General features: G+C 50.0%; 1 pseudogene; it reads left to right on the top strand.

Annotated features, from left to right (window-relative positions):
- The first annotated feature begins 765 nt into the window (after positions 1 to 765).
- Positions 766 to 12,792, top strand: LOC123043440 (disease resistance protein RGA5-like; annotated as a pseudogene).
- The last annotated feature ends 4,950 nt before the right edge of the window (positions 12,793 to 17,742 follow it).

Raw genomic sequence — 17,742 nt, 5'->3', positions numbered from 1 at the left:
CATCAAAATTGCCTAGTTGACATGCATGATACTAGCTATGATACTACCATTACGACCAGCCTGACACCCAGCCTGGTTCCATATCATAAATTCATCAATCATCGAGTTGAAGACCCTGCTGACGGTGGACGCCTTGCTTTGGAAAATCCGGGCGTTCCTCTCGCGCCATGGGAACCACCAGATTGCCACCGCCAGACCGCCCCAGCCCATATTTAGATTTTTTTTTTACGGTAGAGCGTGCGACCCTACCGTCAAGGGCCTCGGTGGTTGGCAGTTATACACTATCGTCATTGCCTCCGGTGGTAGGAAAAGGGACAGATCTCAAAAAAATAAAAAAATCAAAGCATGGTCAGATTTGGCTCAACTTTTACAAAATGGTCAAAACACCAAATTTGTCCCCCGCGGCACCCCTATTGGATCCGCCACTGTGTGTACGTAGTAGCATGAATTCGAGAGTCCATTCTGTCCAGAGCAAGCCAATATCCCATAGCTAGCGTTCCCACTCATTCCCCGTGGCATAATGCGTTGAGATCAAAGTCTCATGGAGCCCTGCTAAACTTCAAAAGTTTGGTTCTAAATTTTACCAATGGGAGACATTCAGTCCAATCTCATCCTCATCCTCATCCTCATGGGGTGCACTTGAGAGACACCTCCAGAAGCTGGGTCCGTGCTCGCTGCCGCTTCTGGCGTGCTTGCTGAGATAAAGGCGAGCAATAATGTATGAGAGATAGGATTATGCGCGTATACAGTGTGCATGGAAGTGAAAGAGAGGGCAAGAGGAGGGGGAAATATCAGGGTAAAAAGATGTGGCTGAGAAGACGGAGCACCTCCCGTCTACAGCGTGGTTCAGAAAACAAACACAGGGTTTTCGCCTGTGGGAGCGGCGTGCTTCCAGGCAGTTTCCGACCAATAATGCATGCATGCACTGTCTCAGGAGTCAGGAGTGACCCGTCCCACAGTGCAACCTCATCATTCATCAAAGCGGCCAGATCTCAAGAACGAGTTAGGGGCACCTCCATCTCATTCTCACCCGTCACCACTCACCACCATTGCTCTTGCTCCACCAAAACCCACCAACCATGGCGCCTGTGTAGCCGTCCCACGCTTGCTCGTCTCGTCCCGCTCCCAGCAAGCACGCCCGCAGGGGCGGCGCGCAGACCTAGCTAGCATTTGGATTTTGGAGGCGGTCGCTGCCTGAAGTGAAGAGCCTGCCGGTGCAGCTTGGGGATCTTTTCTGGGAGCTCCTTGGTGTTGGATCTGACGGCGAGGGTGCCTTGCGCAGCTATGCTCTGCTTGGTTGTATACAGGTAATTAAGCAGCCACGTACTTATTTGCTTTCATGCATTGCGCAAAATTAAAGGTGGTGGCCGGTGGAGAGAACAGTTTCTTTTGGTTTTCCTACATCGGATTCCTGTCTTGTAACTTCCAACCAGGTTTTCTTCCTAGAGGATCCATACATTGAGATTTGAGAGCCAACCATGGTGATGGAGGTGGTAACCGGTGTCATGGGAAGACTACTTCCCAAGCTGGTCGAGCTGGTCGCGGGTGAGTACAAGCTACAGAAGGGCGTCAAGGAAGACGTTGAGTCCCTTAAGAAAGAGATGGAGAGCATGCACACTGCCCTTACAGAGGTGGCGGAGGTGCCAAGGGACAGCCTTAATCGGCAGGTCAAGATCTGGGCAGATGAACTGAGGGAGCTGTCGTACGACATGGAGGATGTCGTTGACAACTTTCTGCTGTACGTCGAGGGATCTGATCCAGCAGCCAACTCGAACAAGCTCAAATGCCTAATGGAGATGATGACCGGCTATTTCACCAAAGCCAGCGGCCGCCATCAGATCGCCAATGACATTAAGGCTCTCAAGAAACTTGCCGAAGAGGTGGCTGCCCGGCGTGCCAGATGCCAAGTCGGCGGTGTTGTTGTCAATCCAGCTAACAAATCCAAGGTTGACCCTCGTATGCTGGCTTTGTACAAGGATCAGCAAGAGCTCGTTGGCATTGAAGCCGCTCGGATTGAGCTAACCAAGAGGCCGGCACTTGGTGATGGGAATGTGTCAAATCAGCAGCTCAAGATAGTCTCTATTGTCGGACCTGGAGGACTCGGCAAGACAACTCTTGCCAAGGCAGTGTACGACAGTCTTGAAACGCAATATGTTCACAAAGCTTTTGTTCCGGTGGGTCGAAATCCTGAAGTGAGCAAAGTTCTCAAGGACATCCTCTTGGAACTGCGCGTGCGTACCAGCGATGTAGCCACACTGGATGAAAGACAACTTGTCGAAAAACTCCGAGAACAACTTCAGAATGTCAGGTTCGAAGGGTGTCCACCTCAATCATGTTTATATAGTTATTAAAACAATTAATGCCACATTTGTCTCAATTTACATATATACTCCCCCTGTTCCTAAATATAAGTCTTTTTAGAGATTCCGCTATGGACTACATACATAGCAAAATGAGTGAATCTACACTCTAAAATATGTCTATATACATCTGTATGTACTCACTCTGTCCGTGAATAAGTGTACATCTAGCTTTTGTCCTAAGTCAAAGTTTTAAAGTTTTGACCAATTTTATATAAAAGAGTAGCAGCACATATAACATCGAATTGGCACATTATGAAACAACATTTCAAAACGAATCTAGTTATATCAATTTAGTGTCATAATTGTTGTCACTTTTTCCTATAAAATTGGTCAAAGTTTTAAAACTTTGACTTAGAACAAAATCTAGATGTACAGTTATTCGCGCACGGAGGGAGTAGTCCAGAATGAAATCTCTAAAAAGACTTATATTTAGGAATGGAGGGAGTATAATCCTGTGAATAGAGGATATGTTGGACTTAAGGCGCTAGATGTATAGACACAATGCGGGTCTACATGTTATGATGGATGCCATCTGCATGGAACTGGTGACAAATACATATCTAATACCAACAATTTGTAGTCTACTAATATAGACTTTAAGTTTTATTAGCTAGTTGGTTGCATCTCAACGTCATAATTAGACTGAATCTGATGAAGCAAGATATTAGAAAGCTGCGGTTAATTTCAATTGAGATGTTTTGAATTTTAATTTGGACAACCTATTCAATCATGATGTATTTTTTAAGAAGAAAGGATTTTTTTTTCTTGTTTTCCTGCCCTTTTTTCTATCATTAGGTTGTGAGCAACCACCAACTATTCTCAACGGAATTCAGGAATAAATCTAATATAAGAGCTTCCAATGCAAAACTATATTTTGTTTGAAAATGGGATTAATGGGAACCATTGTTGATATAAATGAGACCAGTCAAATTCATGCATTCATTCCTTGTTTATTCCACCTTTTTTGTAGACTGAACGATCACATATACATGTATATTCATTATCCAAGTGGCTGGCATGCATCTTGTTCTTCTAGTTGACAATCTAGATAGTTCTGAACTAACTAACACATGGCTCTTGCTCTGTCATGTGGATAGGTACTTCATCGTTATCGATGACATATGGGATTTGGAATCATGGGGAACAATCAAATGTGCTTTGTTGGACAACAATCGTGGAAGTCGAGTAATCACAACAACTCGCATTCACGAAGTAGCAGCAAACACGGGTGATGTCTACAAGCTAGAACCACTTTCTCATGATTTGTCTAAAGAACTATTCTATAAAAGATTATTTGGTGGTAAAGAGAACTGCCCTGATGATCTACCTTCTGAGTTATCTAAAAAAATTCTACAGAAATGTGGTGGTGTGCCGCTCGCTATCATTGCAATAGCTAGTTTGTTGGTTGGTAAAAGAGTGGAGGATTGGTCTATGGTATACACCTCTATTGGTTTTGGATATGGAGATACTAGAGATATTGATGACATGAGAAGGATATTACTATTTAGCTATGATGATCTACCTTGTTATCTAAGGCCTTGTCTATTGCATCTGAGCATATTTGCAGAGGACGCTTTGATCATGAAAGAGACATTGATATGGATGTGGGTGGCCGAAGGCTTTGTCAGTGAAGAGCGAGGGAGAGGGTTATTTGAGATTGGAGAGGGATACTTTAGTGCTCTGGTGAATAGAAGCCTGATCCTGCCTGTGGAGAAGAAAGGAAAGAATGTCATATATGCTTGCCGTGTTCATGATATGGTACTTGATACAATTTGTTGGTTATCGAAGGAAGAAAATTTTGTTACCATAGTGGATGGTAATGGGAAATACTCATCTTCAGAAAGCAATGTTCGTAGGTTGGCTGTCCAAACAAGAGAGGAAGAGCAGGGCAACCATTTGGCCAACACAAGAATGCCAAAATTAAGGTCATGTTATGCCAGCATCTGTCATAAAAGTATGATGCCACCACTTTTGAGCTTTCAAGTGTTACGTGTTCTAGACATGAAAAACTGCATATTTCTGGAAAACTGTCATCTTAAGCATCTTGGAAGGTTACACCAATTGAGATACTTGAGTCTGGAGAACACAAAAATCGATATAGGAGATTTAAAGTTTCTGCAGACACTAGACTTGAGGAACTCCTGGATACAAGAATTGCCTCAGGGTACTAGTTTGCTAAGGCAACTTAAGTGCCTGCGTGTTGACAGCAAGCGCTTGCGCAATCATAGAATTGAACATTTTGGTATAGAAGTGACGAATTGGATAGGGAACCTGATAACCCTTGAGGAGCTATCTTTGAAAATTAGTGGCGAAATTTCTACCTTCGTTGAAGAACTCGGTAAGCTGACAGAGCTGAGGGTGCTGGACTGTCATTTAAGGGGAAGTCTGGATGATTGTTCTAAGAAAACTTTGGTGGGTTCTGTATGCAAACTTAAGAAAATCCAAGTCCTACATCTTGAGGGCCTCTACGAGTGGTCTGAAATGGAGGCAGATACCTACTGGGCAGGCTACAGGCCCCCTCGGGAACTCCGTGTTCTGTCAATGTCGTGCACTTTCAGTAGGCTTCCGGCGTGGATTAATTTCTCGCTGTTGCCGAACCTCTCCAAACTAAAAATGGATCTGTGGCATTTTGAGGAGCCGGATGTGGTCAAGCTGGGGGGCTTGCCAAAGCTTTGTCACGTGGGAAGTTTGTGGATAGACCCATACATTGAGTTCCCTGATGGCGCGTTCCCCAAGTTGAGGTACTGCGGGATACATGCACCTTTCTGGTTTCTGCCGGGAAGCATGCGGAGCCTTGAATACATTTCGGTCAGCACAAGCGCCATTGATTGTAGTTCATTTATTGGTACCCTGGTGAACCTCCCTTCCTCCGGTGGGTCACTGCTAATATCGACTGCCATGGTGCACGTGCTGCTGATGTGGAGAAGATGGAGGCAGCTGTGAGGCAAGCAATCGACAATCATCCCAACCATCCCATGCTTGATCTCGACAGGCGTGGTGACTCTCAGGTATTAATTACTACATGCATGCTTCTGTGTCTATCTGTGTCGAGCTTTAGTGTGAGTTTTTTTTTTTTACCAATTCACTCACAGGCTCACAGCTACTAGTTTTGGCTTTTATTTATATACATACAGATGATAAAAGAACCAGCCTCCCCTCCTCTGCATCATACTACTAGTGTTGGTACGTCTGCTCGGGAGGACAACAAAGAATCGAGCTCCCAAGAGACAGAACAGGAGGTACTTCTTGGTTTACTCTCAACCTAGCTAGCTTCCCTTTTAAAAGCCTCATGCATGATCGGTCCTTTTCATTCCAGTTCCACGACGACGATGAAAACCGTGTCAGACAAGAGCCGGATGCGGAGCAGGAGAAGCAAGATCAGGTGCTCCATCGGACGATCACCATACCATGCCACACATGTCTTTGCACTCGTGCTCAAGTTTCTGAATTTTCCTCACTCTTCCTTCCATTTACCTTATAATTCTCTTGTATTGTATGTAGTCCCATGAAGGCCAGGCGTCGGATTCCTCCAAGGCAGACCAAAAGGTAGGCACTACATACTTCTACCCGTACGTGGATAATCTATTGCACTTCTTGATGCTGCCTAAAATGAGTTCCTTGTGCGTTTTTTTCAGCCGGACGACCAACGCGAAGCCAAAGACGTCGACGTTGATGCAGCGGAGAAGTGCTCAGTCCTCGACGTCCACCCCAGCGGTCCTGTCCCTCGCCTCAGTTTTGGCATGTCTGCTCCATCAGCAGCGTGCACAACAACCGCCAGTGTCAGTTGCTCTGCCCAGGCGATCAACGAGAAGGAGGAGGAAGAAGAATCGCAGGCAGATCCACAGGAACAGGTACTAAATGCTTACTACTCCATCACCCTACTGTCCGCTGCAATAGTACTCAGGCCCTGTTTGGTTCATAAGTCCTAGGACATTTTCTAGTCCCAACTAAAAAGCCCCTCCCTCTTTGTTTCCAGAGACTAAAAAGTCCTAGTCTCTTCCTAGAGGTTATTAAATGACCATGTTACCCCTAGTATATAGAAAAATAATAATCAAACAACACCATGGGGTGGCGGGCCAATGGATGCATGGAGGGGCATTGTTGGAAAAGTCCCAAAAAGTCCCAAAAAGACTCTCCTTGAGAGTCTTCTTCATTTAGTCCCAAATGCCTAGTTTAGTCCCTAAAAGTCCCTCCCATTTGGTAAAAAAGTCTCTAAAAGGGACTTTTTCTAGTACCTACACAAAAAAGTCACAGGAAACAAACACCCCCTGAGAAGCACTTCTCTTGCACACGGATCTAGACACGCTAGCTCAACGGCTATTAATAAGTGTGTAAGACAAATATTTTGGTGGACTGCTTGACACCTCAAGGGGGTGCGGCTATCTTATTATATATAAGTACCAAAGGGTACAATATACAAGTCTACATATACACAAGTCTACGTACATATACAGTCTAACACCCTCCCTCAATCTTAACTGTGACCTGAAGTACAAACTAAGTTAAGATTGCGCCTACAGCCTACAAACTGTGGTTGAGGAAGAGGCTTCGTGAAGATGTCAGCAAGTTGATCCTTTGATGAGATGAACTTGATGCTAAGTAGCTTCTGTGCAACTCATTCTCGAACAAAGTGATAGTCAACCTCAATATGTTTCCTCCGAGCATGGAACACAGGATTAGACGACAAATATGTAGCACCAATGTTGTCACACCAAAGTACTGGAGGATGAGCTGAAGAGATCCTCAACTCACGCAACAAGGACTGAATCCAAATGATCTCAGCCGTCGCATTAGCCACTGCTTTGTACTCAGCTTCCGTGCTGCTGCGAGACACCGTAGCCTGCTTGCGAGCATTCCAAGCAACCAAGTTAGAACGAAGAAACACTGCATACCCCCCCCCCCCCCCCCGTGGATCGCCTGTCATCAGGACTGCCAGCCCAGTCTGCATCCGAGAAGGCTGAGAGCTCAGAAGATGGCGCAGGTTGGAGGAGCAAACCATGAGAAGCAGTGAGACAGACATAACGCGGGATACGCTTCACAGCTGACCAATGAGAAGTCCTGGGTGCATGGAGAAAATGACAAACACGGTTGACTGCATAAGAGACATCTGGTCTGGTGATAGTAAGATACTGCAGACCTCCAACAAGACTGCGGTACTCAGTGGCATCATCAGGTGAAAGAGGATCTCCATCAAGAGCAGACAACCGATCAGTGGCAGACATCGAAGTACTGGAAGGTTTACACTTCAACATACCAGCATGACGCAACAGGTCAAGAGCGTACTTCTTCTGAGAAAGAGTTAACCCAGCAGAAGACCGTGAAACCTCCAGGCCAAGGAAGAAGTGTAGAGCACCAAGGTCCTTGACAGCAAAATCACCACTCAAAGCAGCCACAAGACGATCAGCAGCAGCATCTGAGGAACTGATGAGGATGATATCAACAACATAGACCAGCAAGTACATCGTAACCTCAGGTCGCTGAAGAAGAAACAGTGATGTGTCAGCAGTGGAGGGAATAAAACCAAGCGCCCGCAGAACAGAGCCAAGACGTGCATGCCATGCACGGGGAGCCTGTTTGAGCCCATAGAGCGCCTTGACAAGACGACAGAGATGGTGAGGATGATCAGGATCCACAAACCCTGGCGGCTGTCGCATATAAACCTCCTACTCCAAAACTCCATGCAAGAAAGCATTCTGCACATCAAGTTGACGAAGGAACCATCCTCGAGTAATAGCAAGGGACAGCAGCAAACAAATAGTAGTGGGCTTGATAACTGGACTGAATGTGTCTGCATAATCAAGACCATACCTCTGTTTGAAATCCTTAGCAACTAGCCTTGCTTTGTAGTGTTCAATGGAGCCATCAGCATGCCTCTTGACTTTAAACACCCATTTAGAATCAATAATGTTGATCCCAGATACTGGAGGAACAAGCTGCCATGTGTCATTCTGCAACAATGCCTGAAACTCCTGTTCCATCGCAGCACGCCAGTGAGGAATGCTCAGGGCAGCCTGAAAGTGACGAGGCTCAGCAGTAGGATCCTCCACAGCATGAGCCATACAAGCAGCGAGCCACGCGACAGTCCCATCAGTATGAATCTTTGGCTGAAACACGCCTGTCTGGCTGCGTGTGCGGGCTCGAGGAGCAGCAGCAGGTGGCGGCAACACTGGACTGGACTCGGGTGGCGACAGAGGCGAGGCCGAGCCACCCGAGATCACACCAGAGCCTGGTGATGTTGGAGAGCCAGGCGGCGTGGAGCCCGCGCCCGCGCTCACGCCGGAGCCAGGCGACGTTGGGGCCGGCGAGACCGGCCCATCTGGAGCCAGACCCGACCCCCGTGAAGAAGCGCCTGACCCAGGTGAGTAGGCGGCCGGCTCGGGGGAGGCCCGCACCGAGGCAGCGGCCGGCTCGGGAGAAGCCCGCGCTGAGGCAGCGGCTGGCTCGGGGGAAGCCCGCGAGGGGGGCGGGGGCGATGCCCGGGTGGTGGCTGCGGGTGCAGCCCCGGCGGGTAGGCGGGCGCCGCCCGGTATGCATGCCCCATGCAGAGGACCGACGTCCAAGTCCAGGGCTGCTGGCGGTGCCTGTTCCTCAAGGAGCTCAAGACGAGCACCACGTCCAACACCTGCAGCATGATTAGGAAGCAACGCAGGAGCATATGCAACATCTACAAATTGATCAGGCGAAGGTGTGGTATAAGAAACGTCCGGTAGAGGAGTGATAGAGTTGTTCGGAAGTGCACGAAAAGGGAACACATTCTCATCAAACACAACGAAACGAGAGATGTAAACGCGATTGGTGGGAACATGTAGGCATTTGTACCCTTTGTGAAGGGAACTATAGCCAAGAAAAACACACTTTTTCGATCGAAACTCTAGCTTATGTTTGTTATACGGACGCAAATGAGGCCAACAAGCACACCCAAAAACTTTGAGAAAAGTGTAGTCTGAAAGTTCATTGAGCAAGAGTTCAAGTGGAGTTTTCATATTCAGTAGTCGTGAGGGCAGCCTATTGATCAAAAAACAGGCAGTGGAAAAAGCATCACTCCAGAACCTAAAGGGAACGGAGGCATGAGCTAATAAAGTAATGCCAGTTTCTACAAGATGACGATGCTTACGTTCAGCAGTCCCATTCTGCTGATGTGTATGAGGACAAGACACACGATGTGTGATCCCAAGTTTGTTAAAAAACAAGTTGAGATTATGATATTCACCCCCCCCCCCCAGTCGGTTTGAACATGAATAATTTTCTGACTAAGGAGACGCTCAACGTGTGCTTGAAACTGTAGAAAAACATCAAACACATCAGACTTTTTTTAATAAGATAAAGCCAAGTAAACCGACTGTAAGCATCAATGAAACTGACATAATAATTGTGTCCACTAACAGACGTTTGGGCATGACCCCAAACATCGGAAAAAAAACAAGCTCAAGAGGATGTTTCACAACACGACTAGACTCTGAAAACGGAAGTTGGTGACTCTTGCCCTGCTGACAGGCATCACAAATAGTTTCAACAGTTTTATTTGACACAACTGGTAGCTCATGGCGATGTAACACATGACGAGCTATAGGAGCAGCAGGATGACCAAGGCGCGCATGCCAATGTGTAGGAGACACACGAACACCACTGAGCCCCTGGGGAGAAAGCTGCATAGGAGGTGCGGTGGGCGCGTCAAGTGCGTACAGGCCACTGCGAAGACGACCGCTAAGCAGAACGGCCCTCGTGTCCCGATTCTTGATAAAGAAACGAAAAGGATGAAACTCAGCAAGGACATTATTATCACGAGTAAGTTGTGGAACAGATAACAAACTACGTGAAGCAGTGGGAATACGAAGAACATTAGAAAGATGCAGTTTTCGTGAATTGTGTGCAAGAAGTGATGCCTGACCAACATGAGAGATGCGCATACCTGCTCCATTAGCGGTGTGCACCTGATCATGGCCATGATATGGCTCCTGAGTGGAGAACTTGCCCATGTCGTTGGTGAGGTGGTTCGTAGCGCCCGTGTCCATGTACCATGTAGGATCAATGGAGTAAGACGGAGTGCGGCCATGGTCAGGACCCGTCACTACGGCCGCGGCCTGCTTTTCATTCCCTTTGCCATTGTTGCCGAGGCCCAGGAAGTCTTGCTTGTAACGACGATGACAGCGAGACGCAACGTGGCGCTCAATGCCACAGAGCTGACAGGCCTGCGGAGCTCCGTAGGAAGAGCAACATGTCACCGGCCGGTTACCACCCGTGATGTTCGGAGCATTGCCCCGCGAGGCCGGCTGTGAAGATGGCGCCGGTCTACCCCCCAAAGATGACGCCCGGGAGGTTTTGCCACGAGTGGCCGCATTGGCGGAGGCGAAGCCGGGGGAGGCGCGGCGCGCCTTGATGCGCTGTTCACGACCAAGGAGGCGTGCATAGAGCTCCCAAGGTGGGAGCGGATCATCACGGCCATGGACGTTCTCAACGAGGTTGTCATAGTCATCATCAAGCCCGTTAAGCACAAAGGTGGTAAACTCCTCATCCTGCAGTGGCTGGCCAACAGAGGCCAACGTGTCGGCGAGACCCCGCATCTTGTTGAAGTAGTCCGTGATGCTGAGGTCACCAAGCTTAGTCTCACCTAGCTCAGTGCGTATAGAGTGAGCACGCGCCTGAGACTGAGAGGCGAAGCTGGTGTGAAGGGCCGCCCACGCCTCTCGGGACGTAGCGGCGAAGATGACCAGCGACGAGACACTCGGGGTGAGCGAGGACTGGATGGCGGAGAGGATGGCCTGATCCTGGGCCACCCAGGTGTGATATGCCGGATGATGAGGAGGCGGACACGGGATGGATCCGTCAACGTAGCCTTCCAGGTAGCGGCTCCGCAGAAGAGGCATCACCTGAGCACGCCAGGACAAGTAGTTGTCCGGCGTGAGCTTCACCGGCAACAGGTGCGAGAAGTAGAACGGCGCCGGCATCGCAGTCAGATCGGTAGGAGCGTGCGGCGGTGCATAAGGGCCCAGCGAGGGCGCCGCCCCGGGATGCGCCGAAGGCACCGAGTAGAGCGGGTAGTGCCCTGGGGATGCACCCGGAGCCCCGTACAGCGAGGCAGCCGCAGCCCCATGCGGCGCCACGCCGGGCTGAGGCCGCGCCGAGTAGGGCAGGGGCGACGCCGGGTAGTGATGCGTCGGGGGCGCGGCGTAGGGTGGCGGCGGGGCTCCGTATCCGGGCGGCGGCAGACCGTAGTAGGACGGCGGGGCGCCGTGACCTTGTGGCGGGGCGACGTAGGGTTCCGGCGGCGGCGGCGTCCCATAGCCTGGTGGCGGGGCGATGTAGGATCCCTGCGGCGGCGGAGCCCCGTAGGGCGGAGCCGGATGGGACAACGACGGCGGCGGCGGCCCGCCATGGACAGGGGCAGGGCCGCTACCTGTGGAGGGATCCACACCGATCGCTTGGGAGATCGGCTCGCCTGGAGAGGAAGAGGATGCAGAAGCACCGTAGGCCATCGCAAGGGGCCGCGAGGCAAGGAGCGGTGAGGCAAGGGCCGGCGCCGGGGCGGCGGCGGGGGCGACGACGGTGGTCGGCGCGGCAGCGGCGTCGGCGGCGGCGGAAGCGGAAGACATCGTAACCTAATTTGATACCGGGTAAGACAAATATTTTGGTGGACTGCTCGACACCTCAAGGGGGTGCGGCTATCTCATTATATATAAGTACCAAAGGGTACAATATACAAGTCTACATATACACAAGTCTACGTACATATACAGTCTAACAAAGTGAACTAATGATAATAACTTTTAAGTGCATCTAGATGTGTGAAATTACATTTTTTAATGGAAACTATAGAAGCACACTTGTATAGTTGTCTAGTGACTAGTCTAACATAAGTTTCCTTATCTATTTTCAGATGGTCGAGGAACGCGAAGAAGCCGAGTATGGGTCAGCAGAGGCGGCTGCACCAGAGAGCCTGCGCACAGTCGATATGGCTAGTCTTGTAGAAAGCGGTGAAGCCGCCGCTGCTACTCCTGTTCCTGTGCCCGCACGGCGGACGTGGAAGCAGTGGGCGTGCTTTAATTGCTTCAACTCCGGCAGCAGTTCTTCTGACTAGTGTGGTGCTTCTGAAGGTAGCTCAACTAGAGAACGAGACTGCCCAGCCCTGAATGATTGCGTTGATGTGGTTATTGATCGGTTGAACTGCACTACTTCTTGTGGAACTGTCACGCCTTCAAGGGCGACCCCACCGGCAGAAGGCCAAGGAGAGGGACTGGACCCAGGCGGCAGTTAGTGAGTGAGGCCAGTTGGCGTTCCCTATTGGGCTTGTGTGCATGCGTTGCGTATTTGGGCCATTCGACCAACCGGGCCTGCATGCCTGTGAGTGTGGTTAAGTAGCTAGGCTACCGGAGTGTGGATTATCAAAGAATACAGAACTGGATCGACAGAGAAGCTGCCCTTCCTCTGCTTATTACCTTTCCCCTTTCTCCAAACCCTACCTATCTTTCTCTCCCCTCCCTTCCAGATCCGATCCCGAGCCTCCAGTAGATCGAGCCTGTTACAATTGATATCAGAGGTCAGGCGATCTGGAGGACCCATACCACAAGCCCCGCTACACCACCAAGCAAGCGGCACAGGCGGCGGCGATGGAGGAGCAAATCGCAGCGCTGGCGAAGGCGGTCAACGATAGCCGCGTCGCCAACGACGCCAGGCTCGACCCCATCCAGACCTCTATCAAGCTGTGGCGACCTGCGGTCACCAATCTGCAGCATCAACTGGACGAACTCCGCTCGCAAGTGGGGTGGATCGCGCTCCACCCTGCCTTGACCGATCCACCATCTCCGTCCGCGGATCGAGTGGTGAATGGCACTCCGATGACATCCGACAGCCCAGGGCACCATGGGCCAGGTGGCCACGGCGAGCTCATCGATTCTGGGGGATAGGCACCGGGGGTGGTTACTACCCTCACGCCGCCTCCGGGCAAGGGTGCGTTCCAGTCTCAATCGCTTAATTTCGTTGATTTCCATGGTGTAGTGAGTCTAGATGGGGAGAAAAGAGTTACTCAGGACACGTTGTACACCCACCCATCTCAGCACGCACACTGGGCCTTGCAGAAGATGGATTTCCCCTCTTTCGATGGGGAAAACCCACAATTCTGGAAGACTAGATGTGAAAAGTACTTCGATGTCTATCGGGTCGCTCCAGAGCTTTGGGTTCGTGTAACCACCCTCAATTTCACGGGCAATGCAGCCAGATGGTTGCAACTACATGAATTGCAGAGTGCTTCGTTCACTTGGGAATCTCTGTGCACGGCTCTGTGTTCTAAATTTGGTCGAGATCAGTTCAAGCTCATCTTCGGTAGTTTAACACCTTGCGTTAGTCAGGAACCATAGGGGATTACATGACCAAGTTTGAGGAGTTGATGCACCATATCTTAGCTCATAACCCTGCTTTTGATCCCATCTATTTTATTACCCAGTTCCTAGATGGTCTTAAGAGTGACATACGAACTGTTGTTATGCTTCAGCAGCCGAAAGATTTGGAATCTGCTTTCTCTTTGGCTACGTTGTAGGAGGATCTTTTGGAGGCGATGCCGCGCCGCGGATATAGGCGCCAAGATGGTCAGCAACACAGGGCGTCTGCGGAAAGCCCTTTGTTGGCGATTGGCGCTCCACCCGCGCGCCAGATGCTGCCAGGACCACCAGCGACAACCAAGGATCGCCGCACATTGGACGTGACCAACCCTTCTGATCGCCCAGGCAGGGGCGATGATCGTGTGGTAGCACTGCGTAACTACCGTCGAGCCCGGGGACTCTGCTTCAAATGTGGTGAGCGATGGGGTCAAGGGCATCGGTGCGGGCCTACCGTGCAACTTCATGTCGTGGAGGAGTTGCTGGAATTGCTGCAAGCAGAGCAGGGTGCTCCTGCAGTGTTGGAACCGGACTCGGATGATGATGTGTTGATGTGCATATCCAAAGTGGTCACCACGGGGCAGACAACACCACACACTGTTCGGTTGCTCGGACAAATTGGTGGCCAAGAACTCTTGATACTGGTTGACTCCAGGTGTTCTCATAGTTTCCTAAGTGAGACAGTGGCAGAGAGGCTCAACCTGCAAGTGCAGCAGATGAACAGAGTTTCAGTCAAGATAGCTGATGGGGGGACTTTATCTTGTTCTAGGGTGGTGCCCAACTGCAAGTGGCAAACACAAGGGTATGAGTTCTCCACGAATCTCAGGATATTGGCACTGGGTTGTTATAATATGGTAGTGGGGATTGATTGGCTGGAGTCATGTGGACCCATGTGGATCGATTGGGCAGCAAAGCAACTCAAATTCATGCACCAGGGACAACCAATTTAGTTAACAGGAGTGCAAATCAGCTTCATCAAGTTCAACCAATCACTTGTGCCCAGTTGTGTGCGCTGGAGGAGACCAATGCTGTGGCTCACATAGTTTGTCTGTATGCAGTGGGAGAGGAGGTGATTATCGAGCGTATTCCAGTCGAGATACAGACAATGTTGCAAAAATTTCAGGAGGTATTCGAGGAACCAAATGCATTGCCACCGCATCGAGAGTGGGATTATGTCATTCCCATCATTCCAAGAGCTAAGCCAGTCAACGCCCGACCCTACAGATACACACCTGAGCAGAAGACAGAAATTGAGACTCAAGTGAAAGAGCTGCTGAAGGCTGGGTTGATTATCCCTAGCTCGAGTCCTTATTCATCCCCAGTGTTGCTTGTCAAGAAGAAAGATATGACATGGCGAATGTGCGTGGATTACCGGCACTTGAACGCAATCACAGTTAGAAGTGCCTACCCCATGTCAATCATCGATGAACTCTTAGACGAGCTGGCAGGGTCTCGCTGGTTTTCCAAACTAGACCTACGGGCAGGTTATAATCAGATAAGGCTGTGTGAGGAGGACGAACCAAAGACTGCATTTAAAACTCACCAGGGACACTTTCAGTTCAGAGTGTTGCCATACGGGGTGACTGGAGGGCCACCTACATTCCAAGGTGGGATGAATATAGTGCTGGGACCCTTACTCCGCCATGGAGTGTAGGTGTTCATGGATGATATACTTATTCATTCCTCGACCATGGAGGAGCATGTGAGATTGCTGAGGCAAGTACTGCAGACACTGACTGAACACAACCTGAAAGTCAAACGCTCGAAGTGCTCGTTCACACAACAAAAAATAATATACTTGGGACACAAGATCAGCAGTGAAGGTGTGGCCACGGATGACAGCAAAAGTGAGTCAGTCCGTGATTGGCCGCGTCCGGAATCAGTTCATAAGCTGCGGGAATTCTTGGGGCTGGCGGGCTACTACCGTAAGTTTGTCAGAAACTTTGGTATCATTTCTCGCCCCTTGACGGACATGCTTAAGAAAGGTACCTTGTTTATCTGGACACCCACGGCTGAGACAACATTCAACAAACTGAAGAAAGCTCTGGTTCAAGCCCGGTGCTGGCGTTGCCAGATTTCACAAAGAAGTTTGTGGTCGAGACGGACGCGAGCGCTATGGGAGTGGGCGCGGTGCTCATGCAGGATGCTCACCCTCTGGCCTACTTGAGCAAGGCTCTCGCCCCACGCAACCTTGGACTGTCTGCATATGAAAAGGAATGCCTAGCGCTGATGCTTGCAGTAGACCACTGGCGCCCGTATCTGCAACACGTGGAGTTCTTGGTGCGCACGGATCAAAAGAGCATACTCCATTTGACAGATCAGCGACTTAACACACCAATTCAACATAGAGCCTTCACCAAGCTCGTGGGTCTTCAATTTCAGATTCAATACAAAACTGGCATCACCAACAAGGCAGTCGATGCATTGTCAAGAAGAGTTCATTGGGAGGAGGAGGAGCTCACGGCAATCTCGGTCTGTAGGCCAGCATGGCTCGAGGCTGTTGCAAGCAGTTATCATCAGGACACGGAGGCCCAGCGCAAACTGGAACAACTAACGCTGGATCCAACCAATGCCAACGATTACTCACTGCAGGATGGGGTGATTCGTCACAAAGGGCGCATTTGGATTGGCTCGGATGAAACAACTCAGTTAGCCTTGATCAAAGCTTTGCACAACAGTGCGATCGAGGGCCATTCAAGATTCTATGCTATCTATCATCGCGTCAAAAATCTCTTCTCCTGGAAAGGTATGAAGGCCATGATCAAGCAATACGTGAAAGCATGCGACACTTGTCAGAGAGCCAAGACAGAGCGGATCTCTCCAGCTAGGTTACTGCAACCTCTCCCCATTCCTAAAAGACCGTGGGCAGTGGTGTCTCTTGATTTTATCGAAGGGCTGCCAACCTCAGGAGGACAGAACATGATCTTAGTGGTGGTGGATAAATTCTCGAAATATGCTCATTTCGTACCCCTGAAACACCCTTACACAACGTTGATAGTGGGAGAAGCATTCATGAAGAACATTTTTTGTTTGCATGGGTTGCCCTTGGCCATCATCTCGGACAGAGACCGAATCTTCACTAGCGTGATTTGGCAGGAACTATTCAAGGTATTGCAAACCGAGCTGAGATTGAGCTAATCTTATCATCCACAGACTGATGGGCAAACCGAGCGGGTGAATCAGTGCTTAGAAGGATACATGCGTTGTGCGATGCACTCGTGCCCGAAGAACTGGAGCAAATGGCTGTTTTTGGCTGAATATTGGTACAATACAACTTTTCACTCATCGCTGGGGCGCACTCCTTTCGAAGTGATCTATGAGCACCTGCCGCGAGAATTTGCAGTTATACAGGTGGAGGAAAGCTCAGTGCCGGACCTTGCGGCGTGGTTGCAGGAGAGAGGTGTCATGATGCATCACTTGCAGCAGCAGCTGAAACATGTGCAGGATCGCATGAAGAAACAAGCAGACAAGCATCACACAGATCGGTCCTTTGAGGTGGGGGATCTGGTGTTCTTGAAGCTTCAACCATTCATTCAGACCTCGGTAGCCTAGTGGCCATACCAAAAGCTGGCATTCAAATATTACGGGCCGTATCCTGTCATAGCTCGGATCGGGAAGGTGGCATACAAGCTCCAATTGCCAGTTGATAGTAAAATCCACCCAGTCATGCATGTCTCTCAATTTAAGAAGGTGATCAGTCCAGGCGTCCCTCTAAAGTCCAAGCCTTCCACCAGTTAACTCTGTGTTCCAGGTAGAACACTCTCCCGAGGCGATTTTGGCAGCCAAGTTCATCAAGACGCAGAGGGAGATGCGCCCACAACTCCTGATGCAGTGGAGCGAGTTGCCGCCATCACTGGCAACCTGGGAGGAACCAGCGGGCCTTCGTCGTCGCTTTCCAGCAAGCACGGCTTGGGGACAAGTCGGGACTCAAGGGGGGAGAATGTCATGCCTGCAGGGGCGACCCCACCAGCAGAAGGCCAAGGAGAGGTCCTGGACCCAGGCGACAGTTA

Source organism: Triticum aestivum, chromosome 2B (genome assembly GCF_018294505.1).
Source record: "Triticum aestivum cultivar Chinese Spring chromosome 2B, IWGSC CS RefSeq v2.1, whole genome shotgun sequence".
In the NCBI taxonomy this organism is placed as follows: domain Eukaryota; kingdom Viridiplantae; phylum Streptophyta; class Magnoliopsida; order Poales; family Poaceae; genus Triticum; species Triticum aestivum.
This window is presented reverse-complemented; position numbering and strand designations above follow the sequence as displayed.